The 9,274-nt window shown below is 46.5% G+C and overlaps 1 pseudogene; it reads left to right on the forward strand.

Annotated features, from left to right (window-relative positions):
• The first annotated feature begins 3,467 nt into the window (after nt 1-3,467).
• Nucleotides 3,468-5,719, forward strand: LOC115506544 (annotated as a pseudogene).
• Nucleotides 5,720-9,274: the final 3,555 nt, after the last annotated feature.

The following is a 9,274-nucleotide window of genomic DNA, read 5'->3' on the forward strand; positions in this document are numbered from 1 at the left end:
AGTAATAACTGACTGACAAACGACGGTTATTCAGCCTTGGGTATTTAACAGATTGTTTCTCAAAAATGAATGAAACAAATCTGGCACTTCAAAAAAACCTTACTGGCAGAATTTGTGGCAGTGGCAAAATTCACATTTTTTTTTTTTTTTTATTTTTGGGACAGAGAGAGACAGAGCATGAACGGGGGAGGGGCAGAGAGAGGGAGACACAGAATCGGAAACAGGCTCCAGGCTCCGAGCCATCAGCCCAGAGCCTGACGCGGGGCTCGAACTCACGGACCGCGAGATCGTGACCTGGCTGAAGTCGGACGCTTAACCGACTGCGCCACCCAGGCGCCCCCCAAAATTCACATTTTTAAGTGAAAATCAGAATTTTGAAACTCTTTTCTCTGGCACCATGAGCCAGATTAACATTGAGAACACTTGCCCAGCTCAGTGAACCAACATTTTCCAAAAGATCAATGCACGATGGCACAAAATCCATACATGGGTAAAACACTCATTTAAAGCGTGAGATAGCTTAACGGATGTTAGCGGAACCAAGTTCAAAAAGCCCATTGACATCTCAGGTTCCAAATTGTCATTAATCTTGAAGAATTTATCACTAGCCAAGTTGTGGGTGAGGTATCAGAGAAGAATACCCACCCATAGTTACCTGGAAAGGCTATTAAATTCTGCCTCTGCCCTGCTCCCCCTTTTCAAACTGTGTATCTCAGTGAGGCAGAATTTTCTTCCCAGACTCCAGTGAAACCAGTATATCACACAGGACTGAATGCAGAGGCACAGATGAGAATGCAGAGGTACTCTCTAACCCAGACACTAAAGAAATTTACAAAAATACCAAACAGTCCCACCCTTCTCACTAAGTTGTTTGGTTTGGGGGAACATATATTTTTTACATAAAAATATGACTTGCATTAATATGTCATGGCTTGTTTAAATGAATTAATAAACATTTTTAATGTTTTAATTTTTAATCTCCGAGATGATAAATATCAGTAAGTATCACCCATGTAGTAAAAAGTTTTCAAATGACCCCAGGCTTGGCCCATCTACAGCAACCCCACTGTTAAGTATAATGTGAGCCAAAATTTGATGTTCTTTCCCTCTTAAGAGTTCCTTTGTTCCAGTTACATATTTCTAGTCACTATAGCCTATTCTGTCTTATTCCACCATCCTATAAACTCACCACCAGGCAGTGTATATATCATAGTTCCAGGGACCTAGTGGCTGTGTTAGGATATGGTATGGTCATGCATGGGTTCCCAGAAAGACAGCAAAGAGAGTTTTGCAGATGATAACTAAATGCCGTGAGGATTTGAGACTCTTGAGCATGAAACAAGTAGAAGCCTTCCTTCCCAAGCCCATTTTCCTAGGGAATGTCTTCTGTAGTGGGTTTAATGGTGGTCTTCAATAAGGTATAGGACCTCCAATAAGGTCCCAGTCCCCAGAACCTGTGAATATTACCTGTATGGCAAAAGAGTGCATATTACCTTACATAGTAACAGATAAGATGGAATTATCTGGGTGGGTTCTAAGTGCCTTCACAAGTGTCCTCAGAAGAAAGTGGCAAAGGAAAATAAGACAGAGAAAAGAAGATGGAGATTGGAGATTGGAATGATGTGGCCAGAAGCCGGGGAACACCAAGGAATGCCAACAGCCATGAGAAACCAGAGGAGGCAAGGAAGAGATTCTTCCCTGGAGCCTTCAGAGGGAGCAGGGCCCTGCTGACACCTTGATTTCAGATTTCTGGTCTCTAGAATACATTTTTATAGTACTAAGGCATCCAGTTTATGGTACTAAGCCATCCAGTTTATGGCGGTTTGTTCTAGCAGCCCTGGGAAACTAATATACCTTTGATGGTCTGGGAACAGGCATGCCAACTGCTCGTTAGTAATAACAATAACAACAACAATAATAAGAGTATCTACTGAATATCCACTCTGTGCCAAGCACGGCGCTAAGCGCTATAACACATTATCGATCAATTGCACAACTTCATGAGATAGGCATCATTGTCACAGGCATCATTTGGAAGTGAGAAAGATGAGACTTGGGGTTACAGGGCTAGTAAGAGGAGGAGCTGAGATTAGACCCAGGGTGTGTTGGAATCTTTCTTGTTGGCTTTTATCAGTACCTTGGGAAGTACTGCAAGGACGGCCCATTTCATCGTGAGGGGGAGTCAGGGAAAAGAGAACAGAGCAGGCGGGGAACAGCATGGAGCAGAGAGAAGCCGAACAATCCCAGGGTGCCCTTTAGCAGCTGCCAGGGCCCCCCTCAAACCTGCCAGGGCAGGGCTTGGCAGGGTATGGAGAAGGGGAGGAGGGCTGGGGTTCAGAGATGCTCTTGGTCGCTGTTCAGAGCCAAAGACTGTTTTCATGGTGGTTCCGTAATTCCCATACCTTCCGCCTAGACTGGTAAGGCAGCCAGGAAGCACATATTTCATGCAGGGTGGATGTTGTCAGCCAGGGTTGGTCTGGCAAGCCCTCTGTCCTCTCGGGCAATCCGAAGAGAGTCTGCCCAGATGCTGCCAAAGCCCCCGTGAGGCCCTGCTTGTCAAGTCATTGCCATTCATGTCGCCTAAAGGCATTTGGGGCAATTTCCATTTCCTTCCCTGAGGCCCAGTTTCTCTTTGATCTGACACATCTGGCTCTGGTCTCTAAACTCAACTCAAGGAGTAATTACTGCAAGCTCAAAGGAAGGGAAAAAGCCGAAGGGAGCTGTCTTCTACAGCCAGCTCAGTTCAAAGTGCTCGAGGACAACCTGAGCAGGATAGCTTTATGAGGTTCCAGAGCTATCATCACCCCAACTGCATTGGGAGCAGACAGGGTTGGCTCTGCTGCAAAACGAGCGTTTGCTTGTAATTGCTTAGGATGAAGGATTTGTTGCGGTGGGTGTAGCACAAACAGTCTGAGGACAGACTTCAACAATTCTTATAACTAAAGGCTATCGGATGAGACAGCACCACTCTTTTCCTCCGGCCCATGGCTAAAGGTACGACAAGGAATGAAATGAATCAGGTAAAGGGCCCAACATTTACTGAGCACCTACTATGTGCCCGGTGCTTCGCGTACGTTAGTTAACCCGCGAAACAACTCTGAAATGAAAGTGTTATTTCTCACATTTTTTTTTCCAGAGGACGATACTGAAGCTCATAGAATATCTGTCTAGTAAAATCTGATCTAGTAAGACCTGAATTATCACACGTATCCACAGCCTGGGCCACTTTCACCATCCCGTGCAAAATAAACACTAAGATTGAATAACGTGACCCTTGTATGTACAACGAAGATCGATCGGGGGCACTGGAACATGGACATGTCTGAATGAAATAGAAACATTCATAAAATTGGATCTATAAATTCAAGACATTCTTTTTGCTATTTTTGGTGGGTCAGAGGGTGTGTGCTGAATTCTAAGCCAAAATGTGCCCAACGTGACATTCCTCAATCTATGGAATGTGGCCCATGGATCAGAGCTGGCTCACCACGTGCTTCCGACCAGGCCAGGAGGAAATACAGAAACTGAGCAGAAGCGTTCAGGAACATTCACTGCAATTTGACATTCACGCCATTTTTGCTGTATTTTACAAAAGTATTGAGTACGATGGATTAGAAATTTAAATATCTGATCCTTCACCGCAGCCAGAGAAGCCTGTCAGAGCGTGCACGTCTAGTCATGCATGAAGCCATTCGAACAAACGAGTGTTATAAAAACAATATGTTTTGGACGTGCATATATAATCATTTGAATGTGTGCTTAAATCAGATCTATTCAAGCCTTCCTAACTCATCCTTGTGGTTCTTGCCAGAGTCCCGTTGCTTATTGTTCGGCGATAGTGTTTATTTGTTTAACTTTCCACGGGTTGGTGAAATCAGCATTCTATTTTCTATAGTCTCGGGGGAAAATCCCGATTCCTTAGCAGGCAAGGCACCTTCTCACCATTCTCTTCCATACTCTGCCTGGTCCAGGACGCTTACGCTGCCCGAAATGCCTCTTCCTTGTCTTTGTCTGTGAGCTCTATCTTCAGTCTTCGAGGCTCAACTCAAGCGACATCTCCTTGGAGCCTCCCTCCAACCCTCTGCCCGGCTTGGGTCATTTCATCTTGGATGCTCCCAGCGCACACTGCACAGGCCTGGCTCACGGTGCCCCCTGGCGTGGATTACATATCTCTTCCCTGTTCCACATCCTCTGCCTCCCTGTGCACCTGGCCTGAGACCCCTTCCTGCTTCGCGAATAAGACCAAAGGTCATCTCCTCCAGGAAACCTTTCCACACCGCAAATTAACAGGTTCTTTCATTCATTCATTCAACACAAACGTGTTGAGCACCTGGTATGCGCAAGATCTTGTGTTAGATTCTGGAGAAAGGTCCGTCACCCGACAGGACAAAGACCCCACATTCTAGAGGCAAGAGATATTAGAAAATGAAGCAAACAATAAATACAATCATCGCAGGTAGTGGGATGTTCTGTGAAGGAAGAAAAGCAGGGTGCCATGATGGAGCGTTGATGGGGGCGAGGAGGACTGCTCAGGGAGAAGTCACAGGGAGTTGGACGCGTGGGCCTGAAGGGTGAGAAGAAGCCAGCTATTGTAAGGACAGGGACAAGTGTGTTGCAGACAGAGGGAAGAGCAAGGGCGAAGGCTGTTGGTGGGGAACACATTCGCTGTGTTGCAGGGACAGCCAGAGGCTGTGAGTCTGGGGCAGAGAGCAAGGAGGGGAGTAGGAGGAGGTGAAGTCAGAGAGGGAGGCAGGGGCCGGACCTCTAGGGCTCTCTCGGCCACGGCAAGATTAGAGTTTAGTTTAAATGCAGTGGGAATCCCTTTCCACGCTACCCAGGGAGCAGTCCATTCGGCGTTGTTCGGCATTCACGTTGTAACTTCCGGGAAACTTTCACCATCTCCGGAGCTCTTGATGTCCTGAAAATAAAGGAGGATGCTCTCAAATCTCTTGCAGCAGGAACCCTCTTGGGTGGCACGGGCCTTGGTTTTCAAATGGAACGGTACGCCTGCAGAAGGAAAAGTGAAGCTTGGGAGAAGCTGCTGCTCGCAGCTCCTGCCATTGTTGCCATTGAAAACCCAGCTGATGTCAGTATCGGGTCATCTGGGAATACTGGCCAGCGAGCTGGGCTGAAGTCTCCTGCTGCTGCTGGAGCCACTCCTATTCCCGGCCGCTTTGCTCCTGGAAACTTCACTAACCAGACCCGGGCAGCCTCCTGGGAGCCGAGACTTCCGTGTGGTCGTTCAGCCCAGGGCTGACCACCAGCCTCTCACAGAGGTGTCTTATGTTAACCTACCTACACACTGCTCTGTGTGACACAGACTCTCCTCTGTGCTACGTGGGCATCGCCATCCCTTGCAACCAGGGAGCTCACTCGGTGGGTCTGGTGGGGTGGGTGCTGTCCTGGGGAGCTCCGCGCAAGCGTAGCACCATTTCCGGTGAACCCATAAGGAAGGTCGTGCCCCCTCTCTGAAGAGATCCTGAAGGGGTTGAAAAGGAAGAGCAGGCCACTGCCAGAAAGGCTGTGATCATGGAGGGATCTCAGGGTGAATGGACCGCTTCCGCTGCTGAGTTCACTGCTACTCAGCCTGAAGTCAGGCTGGTCTGAAGGCGTGCAGGTGCCCTTTGTGCCCACCCAGCAGTTCCCTCCTAAAGACTGGTCCGCAGCTTCCACTGTTCAGGCCACCGAATGGGTAGGAACAACCACCGAGTGGTCCTAAGCTGCTCTTTCACAAGGGCAAACGAAATGGAAATTAGGTTGATGGAAAACGAAGGTCTCTAAAAAAATTAAAACACAAAAGAAATTAAATGCGGTGGGAATCCACTAGAAGGTTTAAACAAAGGAGAGATGCAATCGGGTTTATCTCTTTCAAAGAACATTCTGGCTGGTGTGTCAGGGGGCAATGCTGAAGCACCACTTAGGAGGCAGCGACCGTGGTCCGGGTGAGAGATGACGGTGGCCTGGGCTGGGATAGCAGTGCTGGCAATGAGGACAGGAGGGAGGATTCAGGTTATGTTCTGGAAGCTGGGCTGACTGCTGGAATGAGTGATGTTTTGGGAGTTCTACTGGGTGTAATACTGCAAAGCTTGGGACACCTGGATGGCTCAGTGGGTTGAGCGTCCGACTCTTGATTTCAGCTCAGGTCATGGTTCATGAGTTGGAGCTCCACACTGGGCTCTGCACTGACAGCATGGAGCCTGCTTGGGACTCTCTCCCTCTCTCTCTGTCTGCCCCTCTCCTGCGTGCTCTCTCTCTCTCTCAAAAATAAATAAATAAACTTAAAAAAAACTACTACAAAACGTAATTGTAGGAATACTGGAGTTCTCTTCAGCTCTGAGTCTGGGCTTTACTAAAAGCCTTAAACAGAAAACATCCTAACTGCAAAAACGTCCACTGGGAAAACAATGCAAATGTGATTATGTGCTAGCTGGAACGTAGGTGTTGGCATGTGAGTCTACGGGCATTTTCTGATCCAACATTGCCGTTATATCAGAGAAACAAAACAAAACATTAGCAGATAAGTGTCCAAGTTTTAAGTCCAAGAAGCAGCCCTGAGCCTCACCCCAGAGACTGTCCTCTTGGCTGACAATGAATGAATCAGATGCTTTGTTTGAGCCCCATAATTCTATCCTAATATTAACCAAGGAAAGGTGTCCAGAAGACAGAGTGACAGGTCTCTGGGCAAGGAAGTGTGTGACAGCCAAGGATTCGCTTTGCTGTTCAGTCCTTTGTTTTTCTCAGTATTCCAGAGCTCCCTAGGAATCTGGGGGAATCAAGATTTGAGTCAGCAGGACTCCAGAGTCTATGCAATAAACCTCAGGGACCAAATCAGTCGTGATTGTGCTCATTAACATGATGGATCCAGACACTGATAAGCAGGTGGGTGGCAGGCGAATGTGGGTACTAATCACATTTCACTCTCCTGTGCTTGAGTATATGCCCAGGGAGTAATCTGATCACAGCAATAGTAATCGCTTCAAAATGTATGGGCCATCCCAACGGATCAAACTTAACTTTTAAAATTGGGGCAGAAAAAAAAAAAAAAAGAGGCTTAGCTGATGATGTCTATAATGGACAGTATGACAAATGCCCATTTTTCTATCTTAAAATGATGTTTAAAAAAGACTTCTTTCATCAAAATTCATCAGCGTGGTATTCACTGCAGAGGACGTTTTTGGAATACTGATGCATGCCGGCGAGCATATATTTTACACCTGCTGGGAGCTAGGTCTGGGGGTGGGGTAGGGAATGGAGAGATAAGTAGGATGCGGGAAGTGCCTGGAAAAGGTCAGTTGTTGGACTGATGGACCACTGGGTGAGGTCAATCTGGAGAAAATGGTAGGTGAGGTCAAACCTTCGATAATTGTTGTAAACAAAGGAAATGGAGAAGGAAGCCAACACTATGTCTGATCTACGTCCGTAAACAACACTCACTTTGGGGCCAAATAGACTATGTTAGGAATCCCACCTATCCCGCCCACCAATGTTTGCACCTTGGGCAAGTCAGCCTAAACTCTCCAAACCTCAGTTTGCCCATCCTTGAAATGGGGGAAATCATTATCTCCACAGTCTTAGTGAGAAATAAATGAGATGATGTATACTCAGTGTCCATAGACCTAGCACATAGTTGGTGCTCAGCACATGGTAGAAAATGATAATATAGTATCTCCCCTTATCCACAGGGGATGTGTTTCAAGACCCCCAGTGGATGCCCGAAACCATGGATAGTGTTGAACCCTCTATATACCCTGTTTTTTCCTATACATAGATATATACCTATGATGCAGTTTAATTTATAAATTAGACACAGTAAGAGATTAACATTAATACTAAAATAGAACAACGATAACAATACACAGATAAAGGAGACTAGGGCATAGATTCTTAGTGATTATTTTGCTCTACTAGAATTTCTTTTCTCTTTCTGATGAAAAGTCACTATATTGGGGGGTATCTCTGACTCTTCAGGCAAAAACAAGGCTTGGATGTATCTGTAAATATACTAGACAACTACTCCTATACCCATGCAATGTGATGGGTGGTAGCTAATTAGCTGAGCTACTGGGCCTGGGAGTGAATCACTATATTCTAAATAAATGGGACCAAATCAGATTAGGTATCAGGGCATGGTACCCTGGAGAATTAGGGTAGGTCTGCCTTGTAGGGGACCTTAGAAACCATCGAATTCAGCCTAATAGCAAAGTAGAGGAGACTGAAACCAAAGAGGTTTAGTAACTGTTCTGAGACTCTTAAGAGGCAGAGCTGAGGGGGCAACCCACCGGTCCATGGATTCCATTGTTCTCTCCTTTCCTGTTCCTTGTTTCCTGGAGGCTGTGAAGGCAGATGGCAGTGAATGATTCCGAAACACTGAGCTTACAAAGTCGGAGAAGAACTGAGTTTCTGAGCTCAACTCCTCTGCTTAACTGTGGGAAACCACCACTCATATTCCACTTGAAAACGATTCTGTAGGTCCCACTTTGGGACCTGAGGGGGAAAGAAGGAAGCATGGTCCTCAATCCGTGGTTCAACGTGCGAGCTTCAATGATGGATTCTAATTATTGGCTGGTTAGTTGGTTGACGGAACTCTCTCTCAAAGGTGGCTCTTATGAAATGAGGTTCAGATGCCAGAAATCTCTTGGTATAATTTGGAGAAAGAAATTAGAATCACAGACATAGAAAAATGTTGGAGTACAATTATTACATAAAAATTATTCCCTAAACGTATTTTCCGAGAGAATCAAAAAGAAACTCCTCTCGCCAAAGCTCGTGTAGTGCAGAAAGAATCAGTATCGCTGAAAAGTGGTCCAGTTGGGATTTGTGAAGACCGGGGATGATGCAGAAGGCACTGTAGCTGGTGGCCCTGTGTGCGTTGAGGATTTGGGAGGAGCGGTCACATAGCTGCCTTCAGCCCCCACAGGCAGCGGCTGGGCCATCAGCAGCTTGGCGGGGTGCTGCCCTAGTGGTCTGACCTTTGATGCACAGGGTGTCTAACCTGGCTGTGCCTCAGTTTCTTCTTTTGTAAAACAAAGCCACATCTCTCAAATTTTGCTGGGAGATGATATATGTAAAGTACTCACCATGGCGCTTGGCTCATAACAACTTCTAGATAAATGGTAGCTATTATTAGCCGTCATTAAGGGATTCTAGGGGTTCTCTCTCCTAACAGTAAGTTAGGAGATAAGGGGAGGCTTATTTTTGCTTCCCCTTCAGTCCCTCCCATCCCCTCTCTCCTCCTCTCCTCTGCCTCCCTTTCCACTTTTAAGGATCCTTGTGA

Source organism: Lynx canadensis, chromosome F2 (genome assembly GCF_007474595.2).
Source record: "Lynx canadensis isolate LIC74 chromosome F2, mLynCan4.pri.v2, whole genome shotgun sequence".
In the NCBI taxonomy this organism is placed as follows: Eukaryota; Metazoa; Chordata; class Mammalia; order Carnivora; family Felidae; genus Lynx; species Lynx canadensis.